Source organism: Salmo salar, chromosome 03, assembly GCF_965601325.2.
Source record: "Salmo salar chromosome 03, fSalSal1, whole genome shotgun sequence".
Lineage (NCBI taxonomy): Eukaryota > Metazoa > Chordata > Actinopteri > Salmoniformes > Salmonidae > Salmo > Salmo salar.
This window is the reverse complement of record NC_138293.1, coordinates 38655047-38666584: the sequence shown is the minus strand read 5'-3', so window position 1 is coordinate 38666584 and position 11538 is coordinate 38655047.

Below are 11538 nucleotides of genomic sequence, written 5' to 3'. Positions count from 1 at the left end.
GATGATCGCAGAGTGAAGGAAAAGCAGCCAACTCCTTCAAGACTGTTGGAAAAGCATTCCAGGTGGAACTAGTTGAGAGAATGCCAAATATATTTTGATTTGTTAAAGGAAAATGGGTTACTACGTGATTCCATATGAGTTATTTCATAGTTTTGATGTCTTCACTATTATTCTACAATGTAGAAAATTGTAAAAAAAATAAAAAATTAAAAAAAGCATTGAATGCGTAGGTGTGTCCAAACTTTTGACTGGTACTGTACGCGTGTGCATAAGTCCGATCATTTTATTTGGATACAGCAAATAGTGTCTTATAAGTGCAATCGTATAATCAATATGGTAAAATTCCACTTAGACTATCAAGGCAATATGAAGTTACTACAATATGCTTACTGTCCAATCCGTTCATATCAGCTATGGATTTTGTCATACCTGTCATTTCATCCAAGTCCCAGAGCAGACAGTTACACATTGCTCCACAGGGTGGCACTGTGCACCATGTGTATGCATGCACTCTCTAGCACACATGCGTTATTTTACTCTCCGCCAGGACCCTAAATCTAGCACACTTTTTTTTTAAACGACACAATCTCTCTAAAAACACACACACAGCATCTCTCAGACAATAACTCATGAATAATTCAAAGGCTCTTAGATGTAATTGTTATTTTATTTCGGTGGATAAATTCCCAGTTTTCCTCTTCAGTGTTTGTGAGAAGATGATGGGAACTCAGGGGACCGCTGGGGAAAGATTGCCATGAACCTCGACTTTGTGTGTGTGTGTGTGTGTGTGTGTGTGTGTGTGTGTGTGTGTGTGTGTGTGTGTGTGTGTGAAATGCCTGTGCCTAGTTCTTTTATTTACGAAAAGACACCATGGGACTTATTAGACATGTATGGATGCCTGTTATTCTAACGCTGCTGAATCTGAGCCATTATGGTTGTATTTTTACTCTTATCATTGGTATGCAAAGCTTCACTACTCAAACAAGTTTGAGAATGCTGGTGTTTTCAGTCATTTCACAGAGGAGAAGGCTCAGTCAGAAACCCAAATTAAGACAATATTGACCAATAACAGTCCACAGAATGTGTAAATCCAAGCTTACCAACGAAACACACACACACACACGCACGCAGAGAGCCAATGGCCATAGAGTGGGGGGTTTCAATCGCTGTGGTGCATGGTGGGTAGTATTCTTCCCCATTCTGCACCTGGGGTAAAGGGGTTGGCTCATTGTGTTGGAGGGATCAGGGTCTGGGCTCCATTCAAAAGTGTCCTTGATGATTTGCTCCCTCTAATTTGATAGAACTGAAAGACAGATGGACAGACATGGTAGAAGCTCTATTCAGTATTTTCGGACCATCACTTGCTCTTACCTACTGTAGCGTCTCTTTCAGAATTCAGATCTACCTGGAGTTTCACCAAGGGCAGAGGGAAGGCAATAACGGTTTGATTTGGAATGTAGCCATGTGGGAGGAGAACAGGAGCAGATGTGAGGAGCTCTCGCCAGAAATGGAACCAGGCCCTGGGGACCTCCTGAGCTGAGCGTATGTCTCAGTCCAAACTGCTGCTTCTGTTTTGTGATTCTCTCTTGAGACACGTATGCCCTCCCCTGTATCTCTCAATATACTGTACCTTACTGTGCCATGTGCTCACTGACTGATAGGGATATACTTGCAGTTTGTGAATCATCATTCAATGAGCGCATTAGCTCAAAGGAGACACATTAACGGTATATTATTCAAACAAAAATACTATTTTCTAAAAGACAACATTTTGCCTAACTTTATTCAGGAATGCTTTATCAGATAACACTTACATTTTAGTGATTTAGCAGACACTTATCCAGAGTGACATACAGGAGCAATTAGGGTTAAAGTGCCTTTCAGTTACTTACTTCCCCAATGCTTTAAGCGCTAGGCTACCTGTCGCCGTATGTAGCTTAGAATCAGTGGTGGGAAAAGTACCCAATTGTCATACTTGAGTTAAAGTAAAGATGCCTTAATAGAAAATGACTCAAGTAAAAGTGAAAGTCACCCAGTAAAATACATCTTGAGTAAGTCTCTAAAAGTATTTGGTTCTAAATACGCTTAAGTATGAAGAGTAAATGTAATTGCTAAAATGCACTTACGTATCAAAAGTAAAAGTATAAATCATGTCAAATTCCTTATATTAAGTAAACCAAACAGATAGCCAGGGGCACACTCCAACTCTCAGACATAATTTACAAACAAAGCATTTTTGTTTAGTGAATCCGCCAGATCAGGTATTAGGGATGACCAGGGATGTTCTCTTTATAAGTGCGTGAATTGGACCATTTTCCTGTCCTGCTAAGCATTTAAAATGTAACGAGTACTTTTGGGTGTCAGGGAAACTGTATGGAGTAAAAAGTACATCATTTTCTTTAGGAATGTAGTGAATTAAAAGTAAAAGTTGTCAAAGAATATAAATAGTAAAGTACAGATACCCCCCCAAAACTACTTAAGTAGTACTTTAAAGTATTTTTATTTAAGTACTTTACACCACTGCTTAGAATCAAACCAGTCAAATAGCATATTTACAGATCCTGGGATTTTGGGATCCATTCCTCAACGTTATTTTTGTTGTTGTTGATCGGATCAATTAAATCAATCATTGCAACCCCTGAGAGAAAGAGCTGATATACAGTACACAGAAAAACACACATAATGCTTCTATGAAGATAAGAAGATAATTTAGAGGGAGATTCTCAAATGTTTGACAGTTACATCCGTTAGTGGGCCAACAGCCTGCTGGATAATTTATCTGACGGTTTACGCCAGAGAGGATCTAAAACTTACACTCCGCCACGAGCCAAACAAACACAACCCCCCCCCCCCCCCCCCAAAATGAACAGCGCTCATGACCTACATTTGATCATTTGAGTAGAGCATGAGACACGGGATGGAGGATTCTGTGGATAAGCTTGTAAAACGCTAACACATACATCATTGGTTCCAAGTCACTTGTTTCATATTCTGTGGGCTAACATGGTCTGAAAGAACATGGTCGACCCAGGTTCAATACCGGGTGGGTCGCATTGGTGCCGTGACTCAGATCACGCAATTGGTTGTCTATGGTCTGCTAGATCAGTGGTTCGCGAACTGTGGGGCGTACCCTCTGGCGGGGGCAAGGGGGGCTCCCCCAAAAAATCATATACTCTGACCAAAAATATAAATGCAACATGTAAAGTGTTGGTCCCATGTTTAATGAGCTGAAATGAAATATCCCCAAAAAATTCCATATGCACAAAAAGCTTATTTCTCAATTTTGTGCACATATTTCTTTACATCCTTGTTAGTAAGCATTTCTCCTTTTCCTAGATAATCCATCCACATGACAGGTGTGGCATATCAAGAAGCTGATTAAATAGCAGGATCATTACACAGTTGCACCTTGTGCTATGGACAGTAAAAGGCCACTCTAAAATGTGCAGTTGTCACACAATGCCACAGATGTCTCAAGTGTTGGAGCGTGTAATTTGACATGCTTACTGCAGGAATGTTCACCAGAGCTGTTGCAACATAATTTTAATATCAATTTATCTACCATAAGCCGCCTCCAATGTCGCTTTAGAGTATTTGGCAATAGGTCCAACCGGCCTCAACCGCAGACCATGTGTATAGCGGTTTGCTGACGTCAACGTTCTGAACAGAGAGCCCCATGGTGGCGGTGGGGTTATGGTAAGGGCAGGCATAAGCTACGGACAACAAACACAATTGCATTTTATCGATGGCAATTTGAATGCATAGAGATACCGTGACGAGATCCTGAGGTCAATTGTGAAGCCCATCTAAAAAACACGAGCAATGGACATTAGACCGGTGGAAATCTGTCCTTTGGTCTGATGAGTCCAAATTTAAGATATTTGGTTCCAAACGCTGTGTCTTTGAGACGCAGAGTAGGTGAACGGATGATCTCCGCATGTGTAGTTCCCACGTGAAGCATGGAGGAAGAAGTGTGGGGGTGCTTTTCTGGGGACACTGTCAGTGATTTATTTAGAATTCAAGGCACACTTAACCAGCATGGCTACCACATCATTCTGCAGCGATACGCCATCCCATCTGGCTTGCGCTTAGTAGGACTATAATTTGTTTTTCAACAGGACAATGACCCAACAAACTTCCAGGCTGTGGAAGGGCTATTTGACCAAGAAGGAGAGTGATATAGTGCTGCATCAGATTAACTGAACTCCACAATCACCCGACCTCAACCCAATGGGGTTGGGTGGCTACTTTGAAGAATCTCAAATATAAAATATATTTTGATTTGTTTAACACTTTTTTTGGTTACTACATGATTCCATATGTGGTATTTCATCATGTTGATGTCTTCACTATTCCACAATGTAGAAAATAGTAAAAAAGAAAAACCCTTGAATGAGTAGGTCAAATCAAATTGTATTAGTCACATGCGCCAAATACAACAGGTAGACCTTATTTACGAGTCCCCCTAACCAACAATGCAGTTAAAAAAATATATGGATAAGAATAAGAGATAAAAGTGACAAGTAATTAAAGAAACTGTATATATGTTCACTCCGACAACCAGAGGGTGTGAACAGTTTCTGTCATGAACAGGGCTTGTGCACATAGAAATAGACGTGGTGGGGGCGCGGGACGTTCCCCAATGCTGGAAGGAGGGCCCAAGTGGAAAACGTTTGGGAACCCCTGTGTTTGATTGAGGAGGTCAGTGTAGTTACCTAGAATGAACAGTATCTGGAGCTCTGGCCTTGTATGACGTATTAGTGTGGTTGGTCCTCACTGAATATGTCCCTGAAACCTCTCTCTTTCTCTCTCTCTCTCGCTCTCTCTAAACCTCTGTCACGGCTTCCACTCTGTATTGCTGCTCCAGATAAGGAATAAATCCTTTTTTAAATATAGCGATATCAGTTTCCCCCTCAGACGCCTGATTTAAAATGTCCTGCCCTGGGACAGAACACACACACGCAGATGAGGGGGGGGGGGGGAGAGACGGAGAGAGAAAATAAGGTCATTTCAGCAGTGCTCTCCGACATGGTTGTGACTGTGTTGTCAGAGGAGATGAGTGGACTGGTGATGGGGACAGACAGAGACAGTGGTCTGAAAGCCTCTGTTTAGACTATGGATCGCAAGGACAACTGGGCTGACCTTGAGCAGGGCTGAGCATGCAGACATGCACAGACAGACATGCACAGACAGACATGCGTGCCACACGAAAGCGCGTTCTGTGGGTCAGTGAGCTGATGTAGTCTGGATTCACTGTCCTACTCACTTACCTACTGTGAGTTTGATGGAAAGTATGTCTTCCTGCTAGGGATGTTTGTGTTTTGTGGTTACTGGCAGGCGCGGGCGCCTCGGAGCTAGGGTTTCACCACAGGGGCAGATTTATTTTCTATTTTGTGTTATACAGTATATTCCATTATAAACCGGGTAGTTTGGGTCCTGGATGCTGATTGGCTGAAGGCTGTGGTATATCAGACATGGCTAAAGAAGGATTTCTAAGCCTTGACACAATTGAGACATGGATTGTGTATGTGTGCCATTCAGAGGGTGAATGGGCAAGACAAACGATTGAAGTACCTTTGAACGGGGTATGGTAGTAGGTGCCAGGCGCACCGATTTCTGTCAAGAACTGCAACGCTGCTGGGTTTTTCACGCTCAACAGTTTTGCGTGTGTATCAAGAATGGTCCACAACCCAAAGGACATCAGCCAACTTGACACCACTGTGGGAAGCATTGGAGTCAACATGGGCCAGCATCCCTGTGGAACGCTTGACACCTTGTAGAGTCCATGCCCCCAAAGAACTGAGGCTGTTCTGAGGGCAAAAGAATGCGCAACAATATTAGAAAGGTCTTCCTACTGTTTTGTACACTCAGTATATACTGTATTACATTTACTCAATTCAATACATCCCTCAAACTCCACTTTGGACCACAAAGCCAGTTCCACTGTGTTTTTTCCCCCAGTGCTGCCCTCTAATCAGGGACTGATTTAGACCTGGGACACCAGGTGGGTGCAATCAATTATCAGGTAGAACAGAAGACCAGCAGACTCCGGACCTCGTAGGGTTGAAAACCTCTGCGGTACGTTTTCACTTTCCTTATTTTCTCGCAAGTGGACAATTGGTCTCCATGCAGTGAAAATAAAGACACACAGAAACACAGAGGACCTGGGTTAGCTGACTCACTGTCTCCCACACCGCTAAACTGAGCCATCACAAATGGAAAGTGGAACAGAAATGTAGAAAAGGGACGAGTGTAAGTAATCCACAAGATGAGTGTCACATGCGTAAAGGCATGAGACTCCGTATCACTTCCTCGTCTTCTCTCCAGCTACACAATGCTGTTACTGTTAGTTGTACAACCCCTGTTCCCGGAGAGCTACCCTCCTGTAGGTTTTCACCCCAACCCCGTTTATCTCGTCAACCAGCTAATTATTAGAATCGGGTGTGCTAGATTATGGTTGGAGTGAAAACTTACAGGACAGTAACTCTCCAGGAACAGGTTTGAAGAGCCCTGACCTAGAGGATCTCTCTCTCTCTCTCTTTTGACGCAGTTACACAGGTTTGGTTCCCCCTCTTCCCAGACTCACACACACGCATGTACACGTACGTGCATACTCTCACAGCGTGGGTTTGTGTGCATGAGTGTGCGTTTGTATGCGTGTGTGTTTCCCTTTGTACAAGTGGCCCACGTAAGGGAACAAGACTATTGGCCTGCAGTTAATTTACTGGGGGGGGGGGGGGGGATCATTGGCAGCCTTTTTTCTTTTTACATGAAATAACATACTGACCCTTAAAAATACCTTTAAAAAAAATATGTGACCCTCTCATTGTGGTGTCACTGGGCCTCTCAATGCAGCTGTTGGTTACAGTGTATAACACTGTGTTAATTAATTCAACGCACACACGCAAACATACACAGCTCAGTACATTCCCACCCACGCATCAGATAACTAACAACACTATTCTTTACGGTAATAGGCTGACTGTTATGAGGACCCCCCATCTCATTCAAACGTGGCCTCAGAGAGTAACCTGTTTGGGATAGGGGGCAGTATTTTCACGGCCGGATGAAAAATGTACCCAAATTAAACTGGTTACTACTCATATCTTTAGTAGATCTGGATAGAAAACACTCTGAAGTTTCTAAAACTGTTTGAATGGTGTCTGTGAGTGTAACAGAACTCATATGGCAGGCAAAAACCTGAGAAATATCCAACCAGGAAGTGGAAAGTCTGAGAATTGTAGTTCTTCTTTTGAATCTCTATCGAAACTACAGTGTCTGTGGGGTCACGTCAACAGCCTTCAGAAAGTTCTTTCAGCATTCTCCTGTCACTGGGCAGAGTATAGTAGCTCAGTCACTGAGTGGACTGCCTGGGGACAAAGGGATTGGATATGCGCGGTCCCGCGAGCGCGCCGTTCCCTCTTTTTCTTCTTGAATGAATATGCTATTGTCCGGTTGGAATATTATCGCATTTTTACGTTAAAAATACCATAAAGATTGATTTTAAACAGCGTTTGACATGCTTCTAAGAACGGTAATGGAACATTTTGACTTTTTGTCTCTGGTACCGTGCTTGCGCGTTATGCCTTTGGATAGTGCTCTGTACACACGAACAAAACGGAGGTATTTGGACATAAATATGGATTATTTCGAACAAAAACAACATTTCTTGTGGAAGTAGCAGTCCTGGGAGTGCATTCTGACGAAGATCAGCAAAGGTAAGAGAATATTTATAATACTAATTCTGAGTTTAGGTGACCCCAAACTTGGCAGGTGTCTGTGATGGCGTGATAGCTTGCTGTGATGGCGAGCTATGTACTCAGAATATTGAAAAATGTGCTTTCTCCGTAAAGCTATTTTAAAATCTGACACAGTGGTTGCATAAAGGAGTACTGTATCTATAATTCTTAAAATAATTGTTGTGTATTTTGTCAACGTTTATGATGAGTATTTTTGTAAATTCACCGGCAGTTTTTGGTGGGAATACATTTTCTGAAAATCACGCGCCAATGTAAAATGCTGCTTTTGGATATAAATATGAACTTTATCGAACAAACAATACATGTATTGAGTAACATGATGTCCTAGGAGTGTCATCTGATGAAGATCGTCAAAGGTTAGTGCTTCATTTAGCTGTGTTTTGGGTTTTTGTGACATATATACTTGCTTGGAAAATGGCTGTGTGGTTATTTTTGTCTATGTACTCTCCTAACATAATCTAATGTTTTGCTTTCGCTGTAAAGCCTTTTTGAAATTGGACAATGTGGTTGGATTAAGGAGAAGTCTATCTTTAAAATGGTGTAAAATAGTCGTATGTTTGAGAAATTGAAATTATTCGATTTTTGAGGAACGCCTGTCCTCAACAGGTTTTAATAAGCTGACCCGCTGACCATACAGCCAATAACAAGTAGGAAAAAGGCCATTGGAACAGGCGGAGTGCACTGTGTGTGTGTTCTTTCATGGTGCCAAACGCTGACATTCTGCAGACAACATACTAAACACAGCATGCATGTGTTGTATGTGCGTAAGACGCCCATATTTGGAAGGCCGCCATACAACTTCGATTAAGACCTTAATTACCCCAGAAACCCCTGCCTCAGGCAACCATTGTACACTACTGTGTGTGTGTGTGTGTGCGTGCGTGCGTGGGTGTGTGTGTTTGAGCTCCTAAGTCCAGGCGTCTGTATGACCTTTGACAATTTGGGTCCTTCATATTGTATTGCTCAACACTGAACCCTGATAAAGTATTCAACATGTGTGTCTCGATTTAGCCTTCCAGTAATAGCATGGGTCAGTGGGTGACAGGACAAAGGGACACTACACATGACCAAAGGGGCACGGGGGTCAATTCTGTGAAATGACTACAGTGAAAAGGAAAAGCTTGGAGAAAGGAGATGGTTTTATTGAGTTAGAATAGACAGACAGACAGCCTGGGGGTCATATTCATTATTAGTGGACAGACCGCTAACAATTTGCCCTGTGTCATAGAAAGTGTATTCAATTCAATAACCAAATGTGTCCATCTCGCTCTCACTTCCCTCTATCTTCTTTCTATCATCTCCCTCCCCTATCCCTCTGCCCCTCTGTCTCTCATCTCCCTCCCCTGTCCCTCTGTCTCTATCATGTCCCTCCCTTGTCTCTCTGTCTCTATCATCTCCCTCCCGTCTCTCTGTCTCTATCATCTCCCTCCCCTATCCCTCTGCCCCTCTGTCTCTCATCTCCCTCCCCTGTCCCTCTGTCTCTATCATCTCCCTCCCCTATCCCTCTGCCCCTCTGTCCCTCTGTCTCTATCATCTTCCTCCCCTGCCCCTCTGTCATCTCCCCCCCGCCCCTCTGCCTCTCTATCATCTCCCTCACCCGTCCCTCTGCTATTCTGTCTCTCTATCATCTCCCTCCCCTGTCCCTCTGCCCCTCTGTCTCTCTATCATCTCCCTCGCCTGTCCCTCTGCTCCTCTGTCTCTCTATCATCTCCCTCCCCTATCCCTCTGCCCCTCTGTCTCTATCATCTCCCTCCCCTATCCCTCTGTTTCTATCATCTCCCTCACCTGTCCCTCTGTCTCTATCATCTCCCTCCCCTATCCCTCTGTCCCTCTCTCTATCATCTCCCTCGCCTGTCCCTCTGTTATTCTGTCTCTCTATCATTTCTCTCCCCTGTCCCTCTGCTCCTCTGTCCCTCTATCATCTCCCTCCCCTATCCCTCTGTCCCTCTCTCTATCATCTCCCTCGCCTGTCCCTCTGTTATTCTGTCTCTCTATCATTTCTCTCCCCTGTCCCTCTGCTCCTCTGTCCCTCTATCATCTCCCTCCCCTATCCCCCTGTCCCTCTGTTTCTATCATCTCCCTCCCCTATCCCTCTGTCTCTATCATCTCCCTCCCCTATCCCTCTGCCCCTCTGTCTCTCTATCATCTCCCTCCCCTATCCCTCTGCCCCTCTGTCTCTCTCTCATCTCCCTCCCCTGTCCCTCTGTCTCTCTCATCTCCCTCCCCTATCCCTCTGCCCCTCTGTCTCTCATCTCCCTCCCCTGTCCCTCTGTCTCTATCATCTCCCTCCCCTATCCCTCTGCCCCTCTGTCCCTCTGTCTATATCATCTTCCTCCCCTGCCCCTCTGTCAACTCCCCCCCGCCCCTCTGCCTTTCTATCATCTCCCTCACCCGTCCCTCTGCTATTCTGTCTCTCTATCATCTCCCTCCCCTGTCCCTCTGTCTCTATCATCTCCCTCCCCTATCCCTCTGCCCCTCTGTCTCTCTATCATCTCCCTCCCCTATCCCTCTGCCCCTCTGTCTCTCTATCATCTCTCACCCCTGTCCCTCTGTCTCTCTCTCTCTCATCACCTTCCCCTGTCTGTCTCTATCATCTCCCTCCCCTATCCCTCTGCCCCTCTGTCTCTCATCTCTCTCCCTCTATCCCTCTCTCTCTATCATCTCCCTCACCTGTCCATCTGCTCCTCTGCCTCTCTATCATCTCCCTCACCTGTCCCTCTGCTATTCTGTCTCTCTATCATTTCTCTCCCCTGTCCCTCTGCTCCTCTGTCTCTCTCTCATCTCCCTCCCCTGTCCCTCTGTCTCTATCATCTCCCTCCCCTATCCCTCTGTCCCTCTGTCTCTATCATCTCCCTCCCCTATCCCTCTGTCCCTCTCTCTATCATCTCCCTCCCCTATCCCTCTGTCCCTCTCTCTATCATCTCCCTCCCCTATCCCCCTGTCCCTCTGTCTCTATCATCTCCCTCCCCTATCCCTCTGTCCCTCTCTCTATCATCTCCCTCCTCTGTCCCTCTGTCTCTATCATCTCCCTCCCCTATCCCCCTGTCCCTCTGTTTCTATCAACTCCCTCCCCTGTCCCTCTGTCCCTCTGTCTCTCTATCATCTCCCTCGCCTGTCCCTCTGCTATTCTGTCTCTCTATCATTTCTCTCCCCTGTCCCTCTGCCCCTCTGTCTCTCATCTCCCTCCCCTGTCCCTCTGTCTCTATCATTTCCCTCCCCTGTCCCTCTGTCTCTATCATCTCCCTCCCCTATCCCCCTGTCCCTCTCTCTATCATCTCCCTCCCCTATCCCCCTGTCCCTCTGTCTCTATCATCTCCCTCCCCTATCCCCCTGTCCCTCTCTCTATCATCTCCCTCCCCTATCCCCCTGTCCCTCTCTCTATCATCTCCCTCCCCTATCCCCCTGTCTCTCTGTCTCGATCATCGCCCTCCCCTATCCCTCTATCCCTCTGTCTCTATCATCTTCCTCACATGTCCATCTGCTCCTCTGCCTCTCTATCATCTCCCTCACCTGTCCCTCTGCTATTCTGTCTCTCTATCATTTCTCTCCCCTGTCCCTCTGCTCCTCTGTCTCTCTCTCATCTCCCTCCCCTGTCCCTCTGTGTCTATCATCTCCCTCCCCTATCCCTCTGTCCCTCTCTCTATCATCTCCCTCCCCTATCCCCCTGTCCCTCTGTTTCTATCATCTCCCTCCCCTGTCCCTCTGTCCCTCTCTCTATCATCTCCCTCGCCTGTCCCTCTGCTATTCTGTCTCTCTATCATTTCTCTCCCCTGTCCCT